General features: G+C 48.0%; 1 long non-coding RNA gene across 2 annotated transcripts; it reads left to right on the top strand.

The window, feature by feature from the left end:
* Positions 1-1,210: 1,210 nt before the first annotated feature.
* Positions 1,211-6,769, top strand: LOC111813631. Of its 2 annotated transcripts, XR_002818830.1 has the most exons (5): positions 1,211-1,357; positions 1,588-1,658; positions 3,345-3,756; positions 5,428-5,575; positions 5,838-6,769. It is a non-coding gene; the product is annotated as an uncharacterized LOC111813631 (long non-coding RNA). The 2 variants fall into 2 exon arrangements; XR_002818832.1 differs by lacking the exon at positions 1,588-1,658.
* Positions 6,770-10,825: the final 4,056 nt, after the last annotated feature.

Here is a 10,825-nt window from a genome sequence, read left to right as displayed (position 1 = left end):
CTTAAGCTAGAACTGTGAGGGGCAAGAATGAGCTGCAGATAAAGTCTGGGTGGACATGGCTTTGACAGAAGTAGAAAATCAAGGGGCCAGGGAGATGGCTCAGTAGAATAAGCGCTTCCCTGGCAAGCACAAGGGCCTGAGTTCAATCCCTGGTTCTGCAAAAAAAGAAAAAAAAGAAAGAAAGAAAATCAGTAGCAGGCATAGGGTTAGGTGTGGAGTGGGGTGAGGAGAAGATAAATTAGGGTCAGTGGCTGCAGCCGCTCTAAGAGACCATCTCGAATCAGAGTGGCGTGACATTAAGCACTGGTTTCTTATCTCCAGCCCAGGCCAGGGCTGTGGTGGTCCTGCAGAGGGCAGGAGTTCCACTACTCCCTGGGCCCTGGGAGACACCTGCTAGTGCTCCGAAGAGGCCAGCAGAGGAGGAGAAGCAGGATGGGGGGCCTGCAGGCAGCTCAGGGCCAGGTCCGGGTGGCCAGTGCACTGCCGGCACCAAGAGCAGGGCCGTGGTCCCACCTAACCTGAGGGAGGCTGGGAAATGTAACCCAGCTGAGAGCCCAGACAAACAGGAACTGGGTCTGGCCGGCACACAGCCCTGGCTCCACCACAACATGTTTAGGTGGTAAAATTATCAGTGCTCTGTAATTGATTCAGTGTGAAGGAGGGAACGAGGAAAGAAGTCTCCCAGGAGGCTGGACCAGGCTAGCGCTGAAGGTGAAGCTGGAAGCTTCCCTCAACTCAAGAACATGGGCTATCTCATAGAAGTACCCTGACAGCAGTCAACACTGACCGATGCTTTCGTTGTGTGACCTGCCTTCCAGTTACAAGAGAAATGCTTCCTTCTGTTTATATTTGAAAAGTAGATACATATTGCTAGGCGTGGTGGCACATGCCTATAATCCCAGCACTTACAAGGCTGAGGCAGGAGGATCACTGTGAGTTTAAGCCTGGCCTGGGTGACCACATTGAGTTCTAGGCCAGATTGAGCTACAAAGTGAGACCATCTCCCAAGAAAATAAAATAATAAAATAAAAGTAGGTCATTGTAATCAATGTCAAAGGACAGATAACTTGAAAGCAAATTAGGCAACTCCTCATCTTTCAGTACTTCTCCCTCCCTTAGTTAGGACTCCTCCCTTATCTGTCTGGCTGTCTGGCTTTGGTCTGAGCCAACAGCAGGGAGCAATTACTGAGTGTTTATTCTGCACGTCAGTCGCTTCGGACTCCGTCAGCACTAGATGCTTCCAGCAGTGCCGTCCAGCAGAGTTCACTGTCCTTCCAGCTGAGGTCAGAGTCTGGGTGACAGTCCCCCCTCACCTCTTGGCCACCGTAGGCGGATGAGCCAGCCATGACTTACACAGGTGAGCGGCTCGTGGTGAATAAATGCTGGGTGTCCACCTCAGGGGAATTCCGCTGCAGGCTGCCTGTTTTCAGGGTCTGCAAACAGGGCACGCAGCCCCTCCTTAAGGTCTTTCCTCTTGTGGGCGGTGCAGAGGGAGCCAGTTGGCCTGACTGTAATCCCTGGGTATCCTGGCTGTGCAGCTGTGGGCAAAGTGGCCAACTTTCCTGGCCTCCTTTTCCTTATCTGCAGGGCAGAGGTCATCCTGGTAACATCTCTGGGATGATGAAAAGATTGAAGGACATTGCATCTATGACGTATATGTAAGAGTGACCACTTCTCAGTACCTGTCCTCCAGGCATGCTAGGGATGCATTTCTCTGTGGTTCTTAAGAAGTTTGACTTTTCTCAGTCTTCCATGGGTCTGATTTTCTCTTCCTCTAACTGAGGTGGCAAAGTAGTCAACGGATCACTTTCTGCTCCTGGTTCAAGCTCCTGCTTCCCATTAACAGAAGAGAATTGAGATATTCTCTCTCTCTGCCTCTCTCTGTGTGTCTCTCCTTGTCTCTCTCTCTCTGTCTCTCTGTCTCTCTTTGCCTCTCTCTCTCTGCCTCTCTGTGTCTGTCTCTGTCTCTCTGTCTCTTGTCTCTCTCTCTGTCTCTGTGTGTGTGTTTCTCTTTGCCTCTCTCAGTCTCTGTGTCTCTCTATGTCTCTGTCTCTCTCTCTCTGTCTCTCTCTCTCTGTCTCTCTCTGTCTCTCTGTCTCTCTCTCTCTCTCTCTCTCTCTCTCTCTCTCTCTCTCTCTCTCTCTGGAAATAATTTCTAGTTTTTTTGTGTCCCTAACTCTTCTCTCCTGACCAGCTCCTTGGATGACTGCTACTTTGCTCAAGCCAGGACTTGGGGTGGGGGCCAGAGGGAGGGGGAACTGGGGATATCTCTATTTCCAGTCCTTGCTAAGCAATCACTTGGGTTATTAGCTTGGGAATGTGACATTTAACAACCAGAACTGAGAGCAGCCTGCTGAGCCCCTGGGGCAGTGGTGGCCTAGTGCCATAACCACACCAGCCATTTATATCTTTAAAAGCTCTAAAAGTCTAGCTATCACTGCCCTGGGGTAAGCTGCCTCAGGCTGGGTGCCGCTTGGCATCTGGCTCTGCCTAAGGCAAGAGGCAGTTGGCAATGGAGGTGAAGTCTGCACTCTTTGCTGTATAGTTCTTCATGCCTGAGGGCAGGAAACAGGCATGGAGAGGGTCAGGAGGCCAAGGTGCCCCCTTTGGGGTGGACAGTCCTTAGAGCTGCCATAGAGTCACAGAAGAACCATGGGACACATGGGAGCAGGAGGAGAACATGGCCCTGCCCCGCTCTGTAGACTGAGCAAGGGATGAAAATCTTCTGTCCTGATTTGGGGGACATTGGACAAAGCTCCCTTAGGATGTTCGGGTGGGAGGTGGGCATTGCTTCAGTAACCCAGGGGCCAGCTAGAAGCAGCCAGTGGCCTGGGCAGGCTGGGTTGGTGCAGAGGCTGCATGGAAGGCTATTAAGGGCACAGCCCAGGACATTGGGCAAGGACCAGGATTTCAGGAGACAGCCTGGGTGGTGCAGAAGGCACGCGCAAGGATGGCCGTCTGTCTTAGGGAATTAGCTTCACAGCATCTTAAACCTGCCTGAGGATCAGCATAGTCTGAAGGCAGGAGGTTATAAAATCATCGCAAGTCCCATTCAATAAAAGACGCAAGCATTGCTACACTTGGGAAACTGGCTCAAGTCTCTGGAGGCCTAAAAATAGCAAGTTTACAGACCTGCAGATTCTTTCCTGGTGACACTGGTCTGTATCGCCAGCTGCCCAAGAGGCAGACAGCAGGCTGGACATGGGTGTTACCGGCCAGCAAGTGCCAGTGGGCGCTGTGCCACCAGATGCAGGCCCTGAGAGGCTGTTGGAGCGGCCAGTGCTCCTTCCGCACTTCTCCTTCCATAATTCACCTTTTTTCTGAGTTTCATTCACTGCACACAGTGGCTGGAGCTACAGTGCACAGTGGATCGTAGCTGCAAGACAAATGGCCTGTGGGATGGCACAGGATGAAGACACGCTGAACACTCCTTTTGAAAAGAGACAAGTTGGAACCAGGTTCCCACTGTGAGGACCTGACTCATGATGATGTCGCCTCAGGGCACTATCACAGCTCAGTGTCTGCTGGGAAATGCCCACGGCAGAGCGCAGAACTGGAACAGCTGCTGACAACACTCAAGTCCTCGGAGTCGGAGTAGCACAGGGACAACTTGTGGGGTGGATGGCGGCAGAGAGGATCAGCTACGATAGGGTACAGCTACCAGGCTGGCTTCACTCTGGGACCTCCTACCAGCTCTCCTCCACCCGCTTTTCAGTCAAGCTGCAGTAATTTTTAACTGCAGGGGTAGGTGCTAAGGTGAGTGAGCGTGAGGTCTTTTACTTTCTGTGAACCACTTCTTCTGCAGTCTAACCTGCGTGCTTGTTTCCAAGTCTTTGCTGGGGACTAAGAGGCCCCCAGATGGTAACAGAAAGAGAGTGGCCTGCAGCTGCAAGAGTCCCGGGGACATGGGGACACTGTGCGAGCAGGCAGAGGCCTCGATGTGGACCTAGGCCCTGGCCGGTGCGTGTATTCCAAGATCTGGCATTCCAGGGAAGCAAGCCCTTCTCCCAAAGCAGACTGCAGGAGCTCTGTCACTGCTGGGACACCCTGTGTCCCTCTGGACTGTGTACAAACACCTGAAAGAAAACACTGGCTTCTTTGGGCTTGGACCCACAGGAGGTGTCACCAGCCTTTCCAGAGAAGGAAGTGTCGTCACCATGACTGACAGAACATGCTCAGGCCAGGTCATACCTTGTTCCGCCTGCACTGTGCTGCTTAAAAATCCTAAATAGAAATCTCTTTAGAAGTCGTAGACCTCAGCTTTTGTCCCTGACACTGCTCCACAGCCTGACCCTCCTTCAGGACCATGACTGGAGAAGGTGCTCACGTTAGTCACAGGGCAGGAAAAAGGAGACACCACAGTCTCTATGACTCTGTGCATCCCAGTTCTGACCTATTCCACATGTGACAGATCTGAGTCGCAGCTCCTGAGCCAGTAAATGGAGTGCTGAACCTTGCCTCAGGTGGGCTACCTTCAGAAACAGCACTGACAAGTCCATTGCTTTTATTTGCAACTAAAATATTTGTTTCAGCTTCTGTTTGGATATACAATGTACGCATCATGGGATGAGGATGCACACACATGCTGTACCTTCATCTTTCCAACTTGCCCTGCCTCCCTCCACTCTCCTAGCTTCCCCATCCACAGGTCCCAGTCCCATCTCCACAGTCTCTCCCTGCTCTATCAGCCTCTCATTGCAAAAATGTTTAGGAAGTGTGGATGTTCTGACTTTAGGATGTCTGGAGAAAAGAAAAAAAAAAAATCTGAAGTGTCAACATTTTGCTCTGTCTTTGTGGTCGACTCTTGGTTACTGGATGAAAATTCATCCACCCATCCATGTATCATTCATGCCACAGATCTACATGGCATTCTTTTCTTGTCACATGTACAGGACATGCAACAATGGAAGGCAAGGACCCATCACTGCAGAACTTCCCATCCAAGGGTCAGCGTAAGGACACAGGATCAGACACGCACGGTGGTCCCCAGCACTGCCTCTGCCCATGTGAACAGGTGCCAAAGCAAATCATTCAACACTGTGATAAATTTCAGCGTTGCTCAAATTTCAGTTAGACTGCTCACATCTAACTGTGGATCTTGTGGCACATAATTGTCAAAGACAATGAACAGACTATGAGTCCATCCTCAGAAGGACAGGAATTTGGTGCTTTCCTTCCGCTGCTTTGTGGCAAGAATTTCTAGGGAATGAAACTAGCAAGCCAGGCATGGTGTTGCACACATGTAATGCAAGCATTCAGGAGGCTGAGGCAAGCGGGTTGCCTCAAGTACTAGGCCAGTCTGAGCTCCATATTGAGTTAAAGGCTAGCCTGGACTACGTAGTGAAATCCTATCTCAAAACAAACAAAAAAGCAATAATAAAACAGTACACTACCCTCCCATGCACGGTGTAAATGGGTTTCTTTCAGGGTGTGAGGTGTTTCTTCAGCCCTTTCCCTACTCTGGTGGCCAAGCACCTAACTTTGGACCTTGTGGGATGCACTTGTCGAAGCCCCACTCTCTTCTCTGCCTCTCACTGTGGGTCCTGGACTTGCTCTCCCCAGGCACGCTGCCATGGTAACTTGGAACCCCTTACCCTTGTGACTGTATATATCCTGCTTTTATGCCACAGGCCCTGAGCACTGTCCCCCTGCCTGGCAAAACTGTCCCCAAGCTGCTCACTGCCTCCCTGGAATCTGGCTCAGGCACCTCTATAAAACCTTCATTGTCCCTGGTCCTTTGACACATGGGCAGGATGTGATGGGTTCAGGACTTCGATTTGTGCTTTAGCTTCCTGTACTGGGGACAGCAACTGTGCTAACCCTGGCCACTGTTCAAGCTCAGCAGAAACCTAGTGTCCAGTGCTCAGTTACTGGCCAAGTAAAAGAACTTGCATTCAAGATGTTCCCTGGTAGGACCTTAGGCTCCAGACCAGCCTCCTGTTAGCCACTCATCATTCTCTGGAGTCTGAAATCTAAGGGACTTGATCAGACGCAGCTACTGCCATCATGCAAGCCATTGGCTTTCGTGACAGTTAAGCTAGATTGGCTACTTGATTGGCTAGGGCGTCTGGGCATGCCTCGGTGGGTCATGGAGGCATGACCTTGGGGCTTAGATCCAGTCCTGGCACCCTTCCTCTCTGGTGCTGTTGCCCTGCTCTGCTTTCTGGCCACCATGAACTGAACAGCTTGCTCCCCATGCCCACCATGATGCCCCTGCTTGGGGCCAACTGACCATGGACTGAATCCCCTGGAACCAGGAGCCAAATAAACATCTCTTTACGTTGTTTCTGTGGAGTGATTTGTCCCAGGGACAAGAAGGCTGACTGGCGCATGTTCTTGCCTCTGCACTATGGCTCAGATACCTGATTGCCTGGACACTTCACTGAAACCACCTTTGCCTCACCTGTGCAGCCCTAGGCTCCCATACCGGGATCTAAACAAAACCTCCATGAAGTTGCCCTGGGGAAACCACCAAAGTGAAGGTATTAAGAGGCAGAGATTTATAGTACTGAGGAACACTACCTTAGAGATTTCCAAAATGAATCACAAGGTTTCTTGTATTGCCTCAACTAGATGATCTAATTGGTGGTTCAATTAAACAATTACAGTATTTAATGTTTCACTTTATGTCCACTGTCCCGAGTCACTATAGTTTGTCAGAGTGGGAAATTTACCTCTGGGGATCTACATCCTTCAGTGGCTCTCACACCGTGGCCTGCAGTCAGTACAGATGTGGATATGGATGCGGCCCTCTTTCATAACTCATAGACAGGGCAGGTGTCCTGGGCTCACAGGAATTGCTAGCCTTCCAGAGAAAATCTCTTAACAGCAATTCAGCCTTTGAAAAATGAGTAAAATGTGACACCCAGCAAGAGAGCTGTCCTTCATTTACCATTGCCCCACAAAGCAGAGCCCTGGGAACCAGAAAAGCACTCACGTCTAACTACGTAAGGTGTATCGACTCAGGACAAAAGTATCCCAAACCCTCAGCAAACCCATTCTAAAGAAGAGGTTGGCCTTAAGGATGAGGTGCAGGGTTTATTTTTTAATTTTTTTAAATGTATTTAGTACAGGGGCTATAGGGTCTCATTACAGCTCAGACTCATCGTGATTCTCCTGTTTTCAGCCTCCCAAGCGCTGGGGTTATAGCATGAACCACCACGCCCAGTCTCAATCGCCATCTCCGCATGCCCTAGGGGCGGGACCCACACACAGGCCAGGGATCATACTGCTGAGGCACAGGACTTATGTGTGCTTAAAAAGGTAAGCAGTTACTAATTTTTAAAAAAAGACAGAAATGATTGCTTGATGAGCAAAGTTGTCCTCATGAAAGAAACTGTCAGAGTGAAAGAAGTCATGCCCAATCCACTTTGTCTTCATCTCCAGCTATGCGTAAAATTGCTCTAAAATTCACTTCCCTTCCTTTTGCGGTGGGGCATACGCGTCAACACGTTTGTAGTTACTAAACTGTGTCTGTTGTGAGGGAACACTGTTTGTTATCACTGGCTGAGGTCTATCCCGGGGAGACGGACTGCTTCCGGAGGATGCTCTTGGCATATTCTAGGGCTGTGGGTCATTGTGCATGTCTGTAGGAGGAACACAGCACAGGAACGGCAGCGACACTCATCTAAGGTCTCTGCTGATTCACACAAACCAGACTGAAAAGCTAGGCATGGTAGGGGCAGTGTGTGCATATATACTCTGACCAATGACCTGACCAGTGTGTAAAGGATTCTGGAGTGACAGACAGAAGTATCTACTTCCAGTCTGGACAATGAAATGACAGACTTGGGGATGTTCCCACCTTACTGCACGGGGAGAAAAAGCTCCATGCAGATGCCCAAAGCAAACAAAACATGCAGCCAAGAGAATGGCATTTCTAGAATTCATATTTTTCAACCAACTAACCAATTTGCTGCCAACACTAGCATTATTTATATGCTGCTAGTTAAAGTTTCTTTTAAAAGAAAACCCGGTAAATTGATATTCAGACAGCAGCCTCTTGAGTCTTCTGATGTCCAAAATGCGACATAATTCCATGGGAGGAAAAAAGAATATTTAGCATAAGTCAAAACCGATCGCTACAAAAATCACTGACATCTGTGGGGTTTTTGTTTTTGTTTTTAGAATAAGAGAATGATTTGAGGGCAAAGTATGGATACTGCTTCCAACTAGTAGATCGTGAAACAAAGCAACAGTTCAGCATGTTGATACTGTCAAAGTAAATAATTAAAAGAGATTCTCCTAAGACCAGTTGAGTTTATGTAGGAGTTGCGCTGCACCAAGAATACACAGGTCATGGGCAACTGCATGTTCAAACAAGTGGAGGTGAGGGGAAGTTTTTCAAAAGACAATAAGGAGGGTTGCACAGGGTACCTGACACAAACGCAACAGCCGTGGCTCCACTGCCACGTGTGGGGCCTGCCCAGAGGGGCCACACAGTGGCGGGCGAGCATCCCTGCTGATGTCCCCTTTGGCTAAGGTTGCTGAGGCATTTCTGCAGGTGTGGCGTGGGCAGGGCGACGCTTCCTGTCAGGCACCCTTCCTTCCTACCCCCAGCCTTCTTTTCTTATGTTCTGTAAGGGCCGACATAAGCAGCCCCCTTCCGATGCGGCCAACTTTGCAGAGCACCAAATGATCAGCTAAAGCGAGGGGGACTACTCTTAGGCTGCTTTTTCCATGAGCTGTGTTTAGAATTTCCTCAATCAAATGTATGTGTTCACTTTCAGCAGCTTCTTTTGTATTATACTTTACATTCAAAAAATGTAATGCCCTTTAAACTTATTTTTGTGCACAACAAGAGCTAGAAAATCATATTTTTTTTCTAAATAGTTGACCAGTTAGTCTGCACACTGTTACTCCATTGACTGAGCTTAGGATGTAACGAAATTCTTGCAAACACTTGAGTATACTTCTAAAGTTTCCCTTTCAGGGGGCTGGTGAGATGGCTCAGTGGTCTAAAGCACCTACTTAGAACAAGTTCAGCAAAGCACAGGGACCACGGACTTCTTTGTCCACTTTGTGAACAGAAAAGTACCATATTAACTATTAGACTATAACAAATTAAAATCTGGTAAGGAAGATGCTCTTCTCAATTGAATTTTTAAAAATTATTATATTATAGAAAACTTATTATCCTAGATAAATTTTGGAATAATTTTATTAAGTTGAAAAGCAAAACCTTCATGGTGTTATATAAACTTCAGTATATTAAATTATATTATATTTTTGTATTTATTTATTTATCTATTTTTTTGCAGAACTACAACAACAACAAAAAAAAAAAAGCAAAAAAGAAAAAAAGAACAAAAGAACAAAAATTGCAGGACTGCTCCATTTGTTACATGACGTCATTCTCCAGCAGTGAAACCCACTTAGGCACAGCATATTATTTGGAATGTACTAACAATCAACATACACAGTTTATTGTATGTCTCACATATGTGATACTCATATATTATAAATAGAGATATTTTTCCTTAAACATTTTTTTTTCATTTATGCATTTTGTGCAGGGTCTCACTACACAGTTCAGACTCATAGTGTTCCTCCTACTTTCAGCCTTCCCAGTGCTGGGATTACAGGCATGAGCCACCAAGCCTGAACTCAGGATCTGGCTTAGCTCGCCCCAGGGGCGGGGCCAGCACAGCATGTGGACTGGGAAACGTTTTTGGTAATGGTTTATAAAACTATTTCACCATAGTACCATGAAAGACAGACTTCTGATAAATTTTAAGTTTTCTAGAGCTCTTTTCCTCGAGTTCATTTTTTCTATCTATCTATCTATCTATCTATCTATCTATCTATCTATCTATCTGGTACAAGGTCTCACTATGCAGCTCAGACTCATAGCGATGCTCCTGTCTCAGCCTCCCCAGCACTGAGATTACAAGCATATGCCACCACACCCAGTTTAGGTGGCTGGCTGGATGCCAGGGGTTCCAGCACAGCATGTGGGTCCAAGGATTGAACCCAGGTCCTTGTGCTTGACCGGAAGACACTGAGCTGTCTCCCCGGCCCTTTTCTTAGGCTTCTATTTCTTACCAAATTCATTTGAGTTACTTGTGCTTTACTAATGCAACATGTATTTCATCAGGATTTTCAGTTTATATGGCATAGAGTTCTGTTTCTGTCAATTTTTTTTGTATTTCTAAGTCATCTTTGCCTTTTGTTTTGAAGCACTCTTTCTTGTTAACGGAATACTCACTGTGTGTCACATGTTATCCCTGAACTGTAAGGGCTGGCAATCCCAAGGTCCTTCTGTGCTCTCTGCAATTTCCCTACCACTCTGGGCCCATCGGGACATTGTCACCAATATGGAGCTTCACTCAGTACCACGAATGTACAGAGGTCTGTAGGAATGAGATGGAGGCAGTGGCTGGAGAAGTGTCACTCAGCCACTCACTCTGAAAACCATGCAGGTGAACAAGGAATCCGTGCATTCTGACAGAAAGAAGGGACCAAAAGGCAAGCTTAGAGTGACACCTAGGGACACTACTGCCTCTGAGGAGCATCCACCTGTGCGGGTTCCCAGCCACAGACCTGGGGGAAACATGGGGTCCCGGTTGGTCAGCAAGGCCAGCAGCAAGCAGCAGAATTGACTCTCAAACAGGGGAGAGTGAAGAGAAGTTGGCAGGGGTCTCTGCATTTGCCTGTCACATCTGACACAACGGCCTTCCAAGACTGCTAACTTCTGACTTCTGACCTACACCATCCAAATCTTAGATGTCTGCATTGCTTAACACTTAGTAGAACCATGAAAAGAAAGCGTTGTTTCTTTCCATACACAGGCACTGCAATCCTCAGCCTTTGCCAGGCATATACC

The sequence above is a fragment of the Octodon degus genome, unplaced genomic scaffold (genome assembly GCF_000260255.1).
Source record: "Octodon degus isolate 3935 unplaced genomic scaffold, OctDeg1.0 scaffold00008, whole genome shotgun sequence".
Taxonomy (NCBI): Eukaryota; Metazoa; Chordata; class Mammalia; order Rodentia; family Octodontidae; genus Octodon; species Octodon degus.
The sequence above is the reverse complement of the archived record's forward strand: the minus strand, read 5'-3'. Positions and strand labels throughout refer to the sequence as shown.